The 15,697-nt window shown below is 28.5% G+C and overlaps 1 protein-coding gene across 1 annotated transcript in view; it reads left to right on the forward strand.

The window, feature by feature from the left end:
• Positions 1 to 3,682: 3,682 nt before the first annotated feature.
• LOC119601134 (IDLSRF-like peptide) overlaps positions 3,683 to 15,697 on the forward strand; it is a 111,952-nt gene continuing 99,937 nt past the window's right edge. Inside the window, 1 exon segment of the mRNA XM_037951894.1 lies at positions 3,683 to 3,849. The gene's annotated coding sequence lies outside the window, so the exon portion shown is untranslated.

Consider the following 15,697-nt stretch of genomic DNA (forward strand, 5'->3'; position numbering starts at 1 on the left):
TAGACTAGACTATAGACTAGACTATAGACTAGACTATAGACTAGACCTATAGACTAGACTATAGACTAGACTATAGACTAGACTATAGACTAGACTATAGACTAGACTATAGACTAGACTATAGACTAGACTATAGACTAGACTATAGACTAGACTATAGACTAGACTATAGACTAGACTATAGACTAGACTATAGACTAGACTATAGACTAGACTAGACTAGACTATAGACTAGACTAGACTAGACTATAGACTAGACTATAGACTAGACTATAGACTAGACTATAGACTAGACTATAGACTAGACTATAGACTAGACTATAGACTAGACTATAGACTAGACTATAGACTAGACTATAGACTAGACTATAGACTAGACTATAGACTAGACTATAGACTAGAGACTAGACTATAGACTAGACTATAGACTAGACTATAGACTAGACTATAGACTAGACTATAGACTAGACTATACTAGACTAGACTATAGACTAGACTATAGACTAGACTATAAGACTATAGACTAGACTATAGACTAGACTATAGACTAGACTATAGACTAGACTATAGACTAGACTATAGACTAGACTATAGACTAGACTATAGACTAGACTCTAGGCTAGACTATAGACTAGACTAGACTAGACTATAGACTAGACTATAGACTAGACTATAGACTAGACTATAGACTAGACTATAGACTAGACTATAGACTAGACTATAGACTAGACTATAGACTAGACTATAGACTAGACTATAGACTAGACTATAGACTAGACTATAGACTAGACTATAGACTAGACTATAGACTAGACTATAGACTATAGACTAGACTATAGACTAGACTATAGACTATAGACTAGACTGACTAGACTATAGACTAGACTATAGACTAGACTATAGACTAGACTATAGACTAGACTATAGACTAGACTATAGACTAGACTATAGACTAGACTATAGACTAGACTATAGACTAGACTATAGACTAGACTATAGACTATAGACTAGACTATACTAGACTATAGACTAGACTATAGACTAGACTATAGACTAGACTATAGACTAGACTATAGACTAGACTATAGACTAGACTATAGACTAGACTATAGACTAGACTATAGACTAGACTATAGACTAGACTATAGACTAGACTATAGACTAGACTATAGACTAGACTATAGACTAGACTATAGACTAGACTATAGACTAGACTATAGACTAGACTATAGACTAGACTATAGACTAGACTATAGACTAGACTATAGACTAGACTATAGACTAGACTATAGACTAGACTATAGACTAGACTATAGACTAGACTATAGACTAGACATAGACTAGACTATAGACTAGACTATAGACTAGACTATAGACTAGACTATAGACTAGACTATAGACTAGACTATAGACTAGACTACTAGACTAGACTAGACATACTATAGACTAGACTATAGACTAGACTATAGACTAGACTATAGAATAGACTATAGACTAGACTATAGACTAGACTATAGACTAGACTATAGACTAGACTATAGACTAGACTATAGACTAGACTATAGACTAGACTATAGACTAGACTATAGACTAGACTATAGACTAGACTATAGACTAGACTATAGACTAGACTATAGACTAGACTATAGACTAGACTATAGACTAGACTATAGACTAGACTATAGACTAGACTATAGACTAGACTATAGACTAGACTATAGACTAGACTATAGACTAGACTATAGACTAGACTATAGACTAGACTATAGACTAGACTATAGACTAGACTATAGACTAGACTATAGACTAGACTATAGACTAGACTATAGACTAGACTATAGACTAGACTATAGACTAGACTATAGACTAGACTATAGACTAGACTATAGACTAGACTATAGACTAGACTATAGACTAGACTATAGACTAGACTTAGACTAGACTATAGACTAGACTACTATAGACTAGACTATAGACTAGACTATAGACTAGACTATAGACTAGACTATAGACTAGACTATAGACTAGACTATAGACTAGACTATAGACTAGACTATAGACTAGACTATAGACTAGACTATTAGATTAGACTATAGACTAGACTATAGACTAGACTATTAGATTAGACTATAGATTAGACTACAGACTAAACTATAGACTAGACCATGGCTTTGTATTTCTGCTGTAGCCTAAATAGATTTCGTCTTAGCTAAATATTCTTTTTGACACTCCTTTTCTTATTCTTAGAAATTCATGCTGAAGGTGGAAATTGCAGGAAAATATTCTCTTCATATTTCAGGCAGACATTTAACGAGATTTATTTTCATTTTGAAAGAAATTGGCAAAATAAGAATCAACAAAATCTTTTGCAGCACACCTGATGGCAGGAAAAACAACAACGTCAAACAGCAAAAGTTTAAGGTTGAATTCATATATAAATTGTGAAAAATATTTGGAATAAAAAAATATTGTTAAAAAACTTTTAACAAGTAAATGTTGTTGAAAAATTATTATTTAAATAGATGCTCTATTTATAACATAAAATAAAAACTTTCTAAAGGGTTGGCAAAATTGAAGTTATAATATTTTTATGAGATGAATATTTATTTTTTATTATAATTAAGGTCATATTTTTGGGATATTTTTATAATTTTGTAAAGGTTTGCTAAAAAAAAGTATTTATGTTATTTGCATACTTTTAGGAGTTGTTATAGTTTAAAAGTAGTTTGAGATGTTATTAAATGGAGAAGAAGTAATTTTTTTTTTCCAAGAATTTGTTTTTTTTTTGGATTTAGCAAATACTGCATACTTTTAGGAAAATTTATTGATTTAAGTGTAATGTTTGAAAAACTATTGCTGCTTTAACTAGTAAATAAAGTTTTCTACAAACGTAAATCTTTTGTTGATGAAATCTTAATGCTTTTGTTTTAAAATAACTTTTCTTGTATTTGTGTCAATTAAGTTTGTAATGCAATTACTGCTTTATTTTAACTTTTGTGCTTAACTGATCATTCTTTTTCCCTAGATTACATTTTAATTTTCTATTTTTCCAACTAATTTTAACCTTTCAACTTAAAATGTTTTTTTAATGACAGCTGCTGATTTCTGAACGTGGGCGCCAAACTAACAAGCAAGAGGTGGCGCCAATTGTGAAAAGTGTTTGTTCTTTATTGTGCGTGGGAAGTAAATGGGAGGTGCTTTTCACTAAGAAAATCTGTTAAAAACCAATTTTGTTATAAAAGAATGTAATTTAAAGTTTTTTTAATTAATTAGAAATTTTTTTTATAAAATAGTCAAACAACTTGTTGTGTTGCTTAAATTTATGTTAAAAATTTATTTAAAGTAATTTTGTTCATATACAAACTTGGAACCTTTCTGTCCCAAAAGCATATGCGCAGGAGTTGTTAGAAATTAAAACCAGAGCATACTTTTGGGACGTTTAAGAAAATAAATGAGAGAGTAAGAAATAAATATTATAGTTTTTGTTAAGTGTATGAAAACAGGTGTGCCCCTTGAGGAATTTTGTGTTTCTTTTTGTTACAGAAAGGTCGTGTTAAATCAACAGTAATAGTAAAAATATTGTTAAAAAAAAACAAAAACATCGCACAAAAACATCGATTAACATTTAAAAGAGGGTATATTAAGTTGCTGCAAAGCTTAAAATACTTCAGTCGAGTTTCGTACTTATACTAGCGTAGTGGTTTCTTCTCAGCACCGAATATAGAAAAATAAACTGAAATAAAGAATTTGAATAACATTTTAAAAGTGCAATTTGTTTTTAAATTTAAAGAAAAGTGAAAGTGCAAATTTATGATTTCTTTTGGAAAATAAAATAACTCGTACTCAAATGTAAAGAAAAATGTTAAAAAATTAACAAAATAATAAAAATCTTTAACAAAATATTTTTAAGAGGAAAAAGTGTATATTTTCTGGTTATTGTTATAATTTTGGAAAAATATCTAATGAAATTTATATATATTTTTGATTTTTTTTTTAAAAAAAGTGTATGTAACTTTTATTAACTGGTAATAAATCTCAAAGGGAATATAAATGTGTTTTCATTTTTTGTGTGTGTGTGTATATTTTATTGTATACAATGTGTTTTTGTATGTCTAAGCTCTAAAAATAGGCTTTACAAGTTTTACTTGTTACAGCCATTAAGTATGCAACATTATTTATTTTTTCCTTTACGTTTTGTTGTATATAAATGTTTTCTATATATATGTTTAGTTACAAAGTTAGAAATAATTTAATAGAACAGTGAGGAAAATAATCAATGGCAAATGAAGGTAATAAAAGGACTTCAAAGGAAAATTTTTGATAAAAATCTATAAAGGAAATTTAAGGTGACATTTTCTAAACTAAAGAAGTTCTATAAAATTTAAGGCATTTGAAACTAACTGACTGTTGTCTTAAATGCTCTAATACTTAAAGTTTTCTGCTGTTTCATCACGTTCACTTTTTTTCAAGATTAAACTTTAAATTGTTTTATGTTTAAAAGTTTTGGAATATTGATAATTTCTTAAAAACTTTAAAAGTTTATTTATTAAAAAAAAAATATATTATTTATCTAAAAAAAGCTCAGAATAAATATTAATCATACGTCGTGGAGAGCAAATATTGAAATTTTTGAAGATCCATAAAAAATACCTAAAATTTTAAAGATATTTTAATTGAAACAGTTTCCTTTTATTCTAAATATATGTTCGGTCATAGAAAATATCAATTGAATTTTGAGATTTTACAAATTTTTAAAAAACCTTACAGCTTACAGCTTTTATAAGCAAACAAATTAGAAATATTATTAATCATACATATAGATGGATAAAATTTTTAATTTTGAAAAAGTTTTAGAAAATATTTAAAATTTTGAACATAAAAATTTATAAGAGTTATGGCCATAATATGAAAATAGTTGTAATTAATATTAATCATACGTCAAGGTGTTCATAATTATAATTAAAAATTATCTTAATCTTTAAAGAAATTTGAAATAAATTTTCAGTTCAGTTCTAGTTCAGTTCTAGTTCAGTTCTAGTTCAGTTCTAGTTCAGTTCTAGTTCAGTTCTAGTTCAGTTCTAGTTCAGTTCTAGTTCAGTTCTAGTTCAGTTCTAGTTCAGTTCTAGTTCAGTTCTAGTTCAGTTCTAGTTCAGTTCTAGTTCAGTTCTAGTTCAGTTCTAGTTCAGTTCTAGTTCAGTTCTAGTTCAGTTCTAGTTCAGTTCTAGTTCAGTTCTAGTTCAGTTCTAGTTCAGTTCTAGTTCAGTTCTAGTTCAGTTCCTGATCGGTTCTAATTTATTTTTAGTCCAATCTATTATTTTTATTCAATCTGTTAAATAAAATTCTAAATTTATATTTAGTTATAGAATATTTCAGTAAAAATATGAATAGAAGCATATAAACCGGAAAAGCTGTCATGTTAGGTTTTTTTCGTGGTCTTTATTACACTTTTTTAAGACAATTGCTTTACTAAAAGATACCTTAAAATATTTTTTAATTTAAAGTTTTGAATTTCTTCAAATTTGTTAAGAACTTTAGCAGTTACAGCGTTAACAAGCAAAAAAGTCTGAATTAATATTATTCATACGTCAGGATGGGCAAAAATTTGAATTTTGTCAAAATCTTTTAAAAATATCGAAAAATTATGAAACTTTTTGATGGAAACATTTAAATTAAAATCAAAATTTAAGGATGTAATTAATAATATTAAGGAGTTATATTCTTTAAGAAAAAATTTTGGCCGAAATCTGAAATGGATACAATTTTTTAACACTCAAATTTTATAAATTATTTATTTGCGAAAAAAATTTTATATTTTTCGATTGTTATTTCTAAAAACTTTTGCCTTTTAAATTTTTCCAAAACATTTTGTGTATTTCCTATCAATTTAATTAATGTTTCATTGCCATGTCCATGTTCTATTAATTACATTCTAATAAAACGCATTTGTTAAAATTTTCCAGAAGTGTGGCATGAAAATATACATATTTAATTACTAATTAATTTACCTTTTAATACAATTTTAATTAATAATGTAAAAACAAACAGAAATAACATAAAATTTTATTAAAGCAGAGATTTAATAATAAAAAAGTTTGTTTTTACAAGATAACTGCAAAAAAGTAATAAAACAAACTGAGGAAAAGGTGGAATATTTCAAACAAAAACCTTTATAAAACAACTGAAAAATAAAAAAGTTTTTGCAGTGTTTTTTATTTTGCTGCTATTTTAAACTGTTTTTACAGAATTTACTTCATTAAATTTTTCTTCATAAAGTTTTAAATGTTTTATATATTTAAGAGTTTTGTAACTAAAAAGTCAGAATTAGTGTTAATCATACGTTTTTGCAAAATAAAAATCTTTAAATGTAAACTAAAAGTTCAGTTCTAGTTGAGTTTATAATTCCATAAATTGGCTTGTTTTAGTTAAATTTCATGTGTTTTCTTTAATGTTGCTTTTAAATTTTAAAAATCGCCCAAAATTTACAGCAGCTATTGTCATTATTAGCAAGAAAGTCATAATTAATATTAGTCATACGTCAGGGTGGACAAATTTACAATATTTGTAAATATCTTAAAAAATAATGACAACACTGAACTTTTTATTATAGAATCGGCTAAATCACAAACATCTATATATATAAAAATGAAAGTGTGTTTGTATGTATGTATGTATGTATGTATGTATATATGTATGTATGTTTGTTTGTTTGTTTGTGCTTTATAGACTGCTAAACGGCTAGACCGATTTTCCTGAAATTTTCACAGTTTCTTCCTGTATGTCTGGAAGGAACTATAGGCTACTTTTTATGTTGAAATTTCGTGTGGGCGACGTGCCACGCCCATATTAAGAAAATATTAAATTAGTATATCTGAGATAATATAATAGTTAGAGTCTTCAAATTTTGTCGGAGCAACTTTAGTATCAATATAATTATTTAAGACAAAAAGTGGGCGGATTAGCATTAGGGGGCGTGGCACCTCCCATATAAATTAAATACAAAAATTCGTTTATCTTGGAAACTATTATAGTTAGAATATTAAAAATTTCCACGAGTAACTTTAACATCCATGTAAACATTATGGGAAATAAATTGGCGGACTACCCATGAGGGGAGCAGTACCTCCCATATTAATAAAATACAAAAATTGGTTTATATGGGAAACTAATAGAACTAAATTCTTCAAATTTTGCACTAAGAACTTAAATATAGAAAAAAGAGCGGACTTTCGCCATGTATGTATGTATGTATGTATGTATGTATGTATGTATGTATGTATGTATGTATGTATGTATGTATGTATGTATGTATGTATGTATGTATGTATGTATGTATGTATGTATGTATGTATGTATGTATGTATGTATGTATGTATGTATGTATGTATGTATGTATGTATGTATGTATGTATGCTGTATGTATGTATGTATGTATGTATGTCTGTATGTATGTATGTCTGTATGTATGTCTGTATGTATGTCTGTCTGTATGTATGTATGTATGTATGTATGTATGTATGTATGTATGTATGTATGTCTTCTGTATGTCTGTATGTATGTATCTGTATTCTGTATGTCATGTGTCTGTTGTCTGTCTGTTGTTGTTGTCTGTCTGTCCTGTCTGTCTGTCTGTCTGTCTGTCTGTCTGTCTGTCTTCTGTCTATTGTCTGTCTGTCTGTCTGTCTGTCTGTCTGTCTGATGTCTGTTTTGTTTGTTTGTTTGTTTGTTGTTGTGGTTTATGCGTGCTCTGCTACGGCTGGACCGAATTTCCTGCAAATTTTCACAGTTTCTTCCTGTATTTCTGGCAAGGAACTATGTTACTTTTTATGTTTGAAACTAGCTAAAACGCGGCGTGCTTTGCTACTCCTGTCGATATAAAATAAAAAATTTCCAAAATATATTGATATGCATTTTTTGTTTATAAAAATTTTATTAATATTTGTTTGTCACTATCCAAAACCATAAAGTAATAAGACAAAGAAAGTTTGATATTTAAAGTATTTTATTAATTAATGATATTTATGTACATATATTATTTCTTAATAATTATTTCTTACAAGGAGGATTTTATTTCATTGATGCGCCAGGAGGAACCGGAGAAACCTTTCTCATCTCATTAATTTTAGCTAAAGTTCGATCACAAAAGAATATTGCCTTAGCCATTGCGTCATCAGGTATTGCAGCAACACTTTTAGATTATGAACTCAAATTATAGTTGAAAACACAATTTTCTGAAGATTATACATGTAGTGTTAAGAAAAATTCTTCAATGGGTAAAGTCCTGCAAACATATAAAATAATAGTGTGGAATAAATGCACCATGGCCCACAAAAAATCCTTAGAAGCGCTTGATCGCACTTTAAAGGACATGAGAAGTAATTCTATTGTATTTGGAGGTGCATTAATTCTTTTAGCGGGTGATTTTCGCCGGACACTTCCTGTGATACCTGGTTCAACGCCGGCTGATGAACTCAATGCTTGCCTAAAATCATCATATCTCTGGCAACATGTTCACACGTTAAAATTAACAACAAAACAATTGCTGGATTTAGGAAATGGAAAAATGACAATTGAGCCAACCACAAATTGTGTAAAGTTTCCCTCTAACTTTTGTAGGATCACACAATCAAAGAAAGAGTTAATATATTGTGTTTTTCCAAATCTTCAACGTAATTTCAAAAATAGGCAGTGGTTATGTGAGCGTGCTTTACTGGCACCCAAAAACATTGACGTTAATTGTATCAATAATATTATTTTGAATAGAATCGATGGTAATTTAAAAACATATAAATCCATCGATACTGTTACAAATAATGATGATGTCGTCAATGTATCCCCACGAATTGAAGTTAAAATTGGCGTTCCAATTATTTTATTGCGAAATATTGATCCACCACGTCTTTGTAATGGTACTCGATTAACAGTTAAAAAATTAATGAACAACTTAATCGAAGCAACCATTACAACTGGCCAATATAAAGGAATGGATGTCTTACTACCTCGGATCTCAATGACAACATCGGAAATGCCATTCGACTTTAAACGGTTGCAATTTCCTACACGTTTGGCATTCGCGATGACAATAAACAAATTTCAGGGTCAATCCCTGCAAGTGTGTGGAATAAATCTCGAAAATCCATGCTTCTCACATGGTCAGCTTTATGTTGCATGCTCGCGAGTTGAGAAACCTTCAGATTTGTATATCTACGCGCCTGAGGGGAAAACGAAAAATATTGTATATCCCAAGGCTTTAGAATAGGAAATAATTATTAAGAAAAATTTTAATTGTAAATATTAAGTCAATTAAATTTTAGTAATTTTGTAATATTTTGTAAATTTATGCTAATGAATAGGAATAAGAAATAATTATTAAGAAATAATATATGTACATAAATATCATTAATTAATAAAATACTTTAAATATCAAACTTTCTTTGTCTTATTACTTTATGGTTTTGGATAGTGACAAACAAATATTAATAAAATTTTTATAAACAAAAAATGTATATGAATATATTTTGAAAATTTTTTATTTTATATCGACAGGAGTAGCAAAGCACGCCGGGTTTTAGCTAGTAGTTAATAAATTGCATAATAAATTATTTAATATCTTCTCTGCTCTAGTAAAAATCACAGGATAATTTATTCATCACATCTATATATAGCTGTTTCGGTATCCTGCTTAATATAATTCTCATATTATTCTTGTCCTTATTTTATATATCTCTCTATAAGTATGCAATGTTTTAGCATTTTAAAGTCCTATCTCAAAAATTATTTTGGCTTTTTAAAAGAATCTTTCTGAAATTCATGTGGGTTTAGTAGAAAAACTCAACCAAGCTAGTGGGGGAGTTATTACACAATATAAATCCTTTTGAAAAAAAGAATAATGTTTTTTAACTCGAGTCTTGGTACTTGATTTCTTTTGTTTTCACACCTAAAAGTATGTTACGTTTTTTGTGTTTAAATTGTTTTCAATTTCACAGATTTCTTTCATATATTTGAAAATGTTATACTGTTGCTTTGAATTATTATGAAATTTCCTTAAGAAAAATAAAGCCAAAATGAAAACAACAACTGTTTTTTCTCTCCCCCAATTTCCTTATTTGCTACAGCTTCTGTTTGTATTTGTTTTTCATTAAAATTATTCATGTTTTTTTCCAAGTTGAGACTCTTGTTGGTTTTAATACGATATTTTTGTTTGGCAACTTGTTAAGTGTAAATTGTACACACGTTTTCTTTCCTTTTCCATTTGATTTCCATTTTTCTTTTTTGACTTTTGTTATTTTATTTGTTATACTTTTGTGCCTTTCTTCCTTAGCAGCCTTTTTGTTTAATAAATGTTAAAAGGCAACTTTAAAAATAAAGGCAGAAATAAAAGGGAGTAAAATTTTCATCCGTTAAATGGAAATATTCAGGTACCAAATGTTAAGGGGTTGTGAATCGTACAAGTGTCACAACAGCATTCATTTGAAATGTGATATTTATTTTTCGTTTAAAAAAATGATACTGTTTTGACTTTTAGCCAGATTTTTTGCCTTGCTGCTTGGAATAAATATTACCTTACTTATTTTAAAACTTGGTAAGTTGGATGATGACAGTGTAATTTTAAACTTTGAAGAGTAATTTATTTGAGAATATTTGAGATTTTCTCTTAAAATTTTATTTTAAATGGGCAATAAAATAACCATTTTTACGGGTATTCACTTGAGAAATATTTTCAGAAAAGTTCAGAACTATTAAGCTTAAAGTGTTTTTATTTGTTAATATTTTATATTTTTTAAATCGCTTGAAAATTGTAAGAGTTATGGCTATAATTAGCAAAAAATCGTAAATAATATCAATCATACGTCAAGGTGTTCAAAATTAAAAAATCTTGAATCTTAGCAGAAATTTGCAATAAGTTGTCTGTTTACGTTCTATTTTAGTTCAGTTCTAGTTCAGTTCTAGTTCAGTTCTAGTTCTAGTTCAGTTCTAGTTCTAGTTCAGTTCTAGTTCAGTTCTAGTTCAGTTCTAGTTCAGTTCTAGTTCAGTTCTAGTTCAGTTCTAGTTCAGTTCTAGTTCAGTTCTAGTTCAGTTCTAGTTCAATTCTAGTTCAGTTCTAGTTCAGTTCTAGTTCAGTTCTAGTTCAGTTCTAGTTCAGTTCTAGTTCAGTTCTAGTTCAGTTCTAGTTCAGTTCTAGTTCAGTTCTAGTTCAGTTCTAGTTCAGTTCTAGTTCAGTTCTAGTTCAGTTCTAGTTCAGTTCTAGTTCAGTTCTAGTTCAGTTCTAGTTCAGTTCTAGTTCAGTTCTAGTTCAGTTCTAGTTCAGTTCTAGTTCAGTTCTAGTTCAGTTCTAGTTCAGTTCTAGTTCAGTTCTAGTTCAATTCTAGTTCAGTTCTAGTTCAGTTCTAGTTCAGTTCTAGTTCAGTTCTAGTTCAGTTCTAGTTCAGTTCTAGTTCAGTTCTAGTTCAGTTCTAGTTCAGTTCTAGTTCAGTTCTAGTTCAGTTCTAGTTCAGTTCTAGTTCAGTTCTAGTTCAGTTCTAGTTCAGTTCTAGTTCAGTTCTAGTTCAGTTCTAGTTCAGTTCTAGTTCAGTTCTAGTTCAGTTCTAGTTCAGTTCTAGTTCAGTTCTAGTTCAGTTCTAGTTCAGTTCTAGTTCAGTTTCTAGTTCAGTTCTAGTTCAGTTCTAGTTCAGTTCTAGTTCTAGTTCAATTCTAGTTCAGTTCTAGTTCAGTTCTAGTTCAGTTCTAGTTCAGTTCTAGTTCAGTTCTAGTTCAGTTCTAGTTCAGTTCTAGTTCAGTTCTAGTTCAGTTCTAGTTCAGTTCTAGTTCAGTTCTAGTTCAGTTCTAGTTCAGTTCTAGTTCAGTTCTAGTTCAGTTCTAGTTCAGTTCTAATTCAGTTCTAGTTATAATAACCAAAATAATCTCAATAAATATCAATCATACGTCATGTTGTACAAAATTAGTATTTTTTACAAAATTTTTGCAGTTTGAGCCAAACTATTTTATGAATTTAAATAGAATTAGTAAAAGTAAAGCCTTAGTTTGCATTATTATACAAAAATATTTAAAAGTCCTTTAAACTGTGTGATTTTTAAGTAAAATATACTCTATACTGATGCCAGTTACTAAAAATGTCAAGTCTCCCTTATCAAAAATTCATTCACAAATTTAAAATTGATACTTTTTTTGTGTTATCTGTCCTATCTGCCTTTGTTTCCATGTCAATATTTTTGGATACTCTCTACTGTTTGTGTTTGAGAGTTCATAAATTTTTATTATCCTTGTTTTTATTTTACAAATCTGTGATCCTGGAAAATTGCCTAACTCAACATAACCAGAACAGAAAAAAACAAAAGAGCTGTAAATGAACTAGAGACCCAATAGAAAAATATACACAAAAAGGAAACAATTTTTTCAACTGACTTGGGTAGTAATTAAACTTAATTTGGGGTAAAAAAAAAGAACAGAGAAAATATATTACAGCTGTCAACAGTATGTTTAGTAAGAGGGGGTAGTTTTTAAGCTACAACGCATTTTAACAAACAACTAAATTAAAGCCGATGTTAGTTGGCCATTGACTGGGTTGGCTGTTTCTGTATAGTATGTTTTTGCAGGGAGACTCCCAGTTTTTGTGTGCAGTTTACACATTTTTGTTTTTTTTTACTTTTTTTTATATAAAAAAGCAAAATGTGATGAATGGTTTAAGTGAAATGTCGACATTTAGCTTTAGGAGGTGTGGGCCCAACAAGGATTATTATACTTAGAAAAAATTTAAAATTTGTTTGTGGGTGTAATAACAGTTGACTATTCATAATGAAAAACTTTTGTAAATTATTTAGTAAAAAATTTTAAAAACCATGGTCATTTAATAACATAAACCTGCTGCTTAAAACAGTTTCAACTGATTGTTGCTGGTTTAAAGAAAAAATCTTCAACATTTTCATACTTCAGGGAATACGTTAAATTGTGAAAGAGAAAATAAAGTTTTTCCCTAACACAATACAGCACAAAAGATTAAGATTAAAAACACAAAAGACATTTAGGAATACAAATGATGATATTAAGCAGTTTTTGCTTTTCTTTAGAAATTAAAGTTTTATTTTAGAAAACAGAAATGATAAAATCCGAAAAACTTTTAAACTTATAGAAATAATCTAGATGATACAATAAACAAACTTTAAACGACCTAAATGTTTGTTCGAAAAACATAAAAAATTTTAATATGAAAAGAAAAAATTTCTAAAAACCCGTAAAGTATGGCATAGTTTAAGAGCTAAGAAAAAAATCTATAATTTTATATTTTATATACAGCTTTGTATAATATTTATAAAGATTTTCTAATGCAACTATATATTGAATTTGTTTCGATTTATTTGCCTTTATTTAAGTATTTATTAAGTCTTGTATAACGCCTAAAAAGCGGCAATATATTTTATATTGTTTACAAAAATTTCAAGCCTTAAGCTCTATTATATATATTTCGCTTTACGTGTAGGTATAACAGCCTAAAAATAGAAAAAATTTCAACATGTTATTATATAAATATATAACAGTAGCATACTTTTCAGAGTGGGGTAAATATCAAACTTTAAAGCATACCTGTGGGTATAAATAAATAAAATTTTTTAGCTTGTATATTTTTAGGCAGCAAAAGCATACGAGTACTTCTTTGGGGGAAACATGCAAATTGAATTAAATGAAATCAATTGTGAAATATAAAAATTTATACAAAAAAACATAAAATAAATATTTTCAATTGGTTTTTTTATATTTTTTTTAAATAAAAAAATATAGAAAAATTATAACAGTAAAGAATTTTGATGAATTTTTAATGAAAGTGGGGACAAAACCAATAAGGAAAATATTAAAATAAATAAAAAATTATGTGTGTGCTTTAAAGCATAAATTTGCAATTTTTTCATATTGCTATAGGTTATAGAAAAGTTTAAGTTTGTTGTTTTATATATTTATTAAATAAACTTTTTATAATTTTTCATTTTAAACTTAAAAATTTCCATAAATGAAAACTGAGAACATTTCAAAGAGATTTTCGTGGTATTATATTAAGAAATTACTTTTTTCTTTAGTTATTGATATAAAACTTGAAGAAATTCTTTAAAATAGTTAAACAATTTATAAATTGTTGAAGTTATAGCCTACATTAACAAAAAAGTAATAATTAATAACAATCATACGTCTAGGTGAACAAATTTAATATATTGTTTATTTCAACAGAAAGAATATTTATTATATATGGGCATTTCCACCGAAAAGTCTACTTTTGTCACATCACGTCATGCACCATTAACTGCCTATATCTAGGGAAAATATTTATATATATTTAAATTATTTATATTTTTATGTAGAGCTTTAATAGCTTTATACATAGGATATAGTAAGGGCCAATCAAAAGGAATGGTCTTAAGATATTGTCAATTAATGTGCGTGACGTGATGTGACAAAAAATATACTTTTCGGTGGAAATGCCCATATACAAAAAGGTCAAAGAAATTGAACAGCGAAATTCTTGGTTTATGATTTATTTAACAAAGGAGTTGTTTTTGACTCTTTTTTGAACTAAAAGACCATAACTAAATAAAATCTAATATCTAAATTTCAGGAGTTTCTCTGTAATAATTTGAAAAAATTTAAGTAAATTGGTTTCAGTAAATATACAGGTTTGAACAGTTTAAATTTAAATACTTTTAAAAGTCGCTAAAATGATAGCAGCTATAGCTGTTAAAAGCAAACAGTCTTAATTTATAACAATCATCAGTTCCTAGTTCCAATTCTAGTTCAGTTCTAGTTCAGTTCTAGTTCAGTTCTAGTTCATTTCTAGTTCCTAGTTCAGTTCTAGTCAGTTCTAGTTCAAGTTCTAGTTCAGTTCTAGTTCAGTTCAGTTCAGTTCTAGTTCAGTTCTAGTTCCGTTCTAGTTCAGTTCTAGGTCAGTTCTAGTTCGTTCTAGTTCAGTTCTAGTTCAGTTCTAGTTCGTTCTAGTCAGTTTAGATTCCGTTCTAGTTCAGTTCAGTTCTAGTTCAGTTCTAGTTCAGTTCTAGTTCAGTTCTAGTTCAGTTCTAGTTCAGTTCTAGTTCAGTTCTAGTTCAGTTCTAGTTCAGTTTCTAGTTCAGTTCTAGTTCAGTTCTAGTTCAGTTCTAGTTCAGTTCTAGTTCAGTTCTAGTTCAGTTCTAGTTCAGTTCTAGTTCAGTTCTAGTTCAGTTCTAGTTCAGTTCTAGTTCAGTTCTAGTTCTAGTTCAGTTCTAGTTCAGTTCTAGTTCAGTTCTAGTTCAGTTCTAGTTCAGTTCTAGTTCAGTTCTAGTTCAGTTCTAGTTCAGTTCTAGTTCAGTTCTAGTTCAGTTCTAGTTCAGTTCTAGTTCAGTTCTAGTTCAGTTCTAGTTCAGTTCTAGTTCAGTCTAGTTCAGTTCTAGTTCAGTTCTAGTTCAGTTCTAGTTCAGTTCTAGTTCAGTTCTAGTTCAGTTCTAGTTCAGTTCTAGTTCAGTTCTAGTTCAGTTCTAGTTCAGTTCTAGTTCAGTTCTAGTTCAGTTCTAGTTCAGTTCTAGTTCAGTTCTGTCTAGTTCAGTTCTAGTCCAGTTCTACTTCAGTTCTACTTCAGTTCTAGTTCAGTTCTAGTTCAGTTCTAGTTCAGTTCTACTTCAGTTCTAGTTCAGTTCTAGTCCAGTTCTACTTCAGTTCTAGTTCAGTTCTAGTTCAGTTCTAGTTCAGT

This window comes from Lucilia sericata, unplaced genomic scaffold, assembly GCF_015586225.1.
Source record: "Lucilia sericata isolate MDLA Ls3-8-SP2 unplaced genomic scaffold, ASM1558622v1 Contig000144F_arrow, whole genome shotgun sequence".
Classification (NCBI taxonomy): Eukaryota; Metazoa; Arthropoda; class Insecta; order Diptera; family Calliphoridae; genus Lucilia; species Lucilia sericata.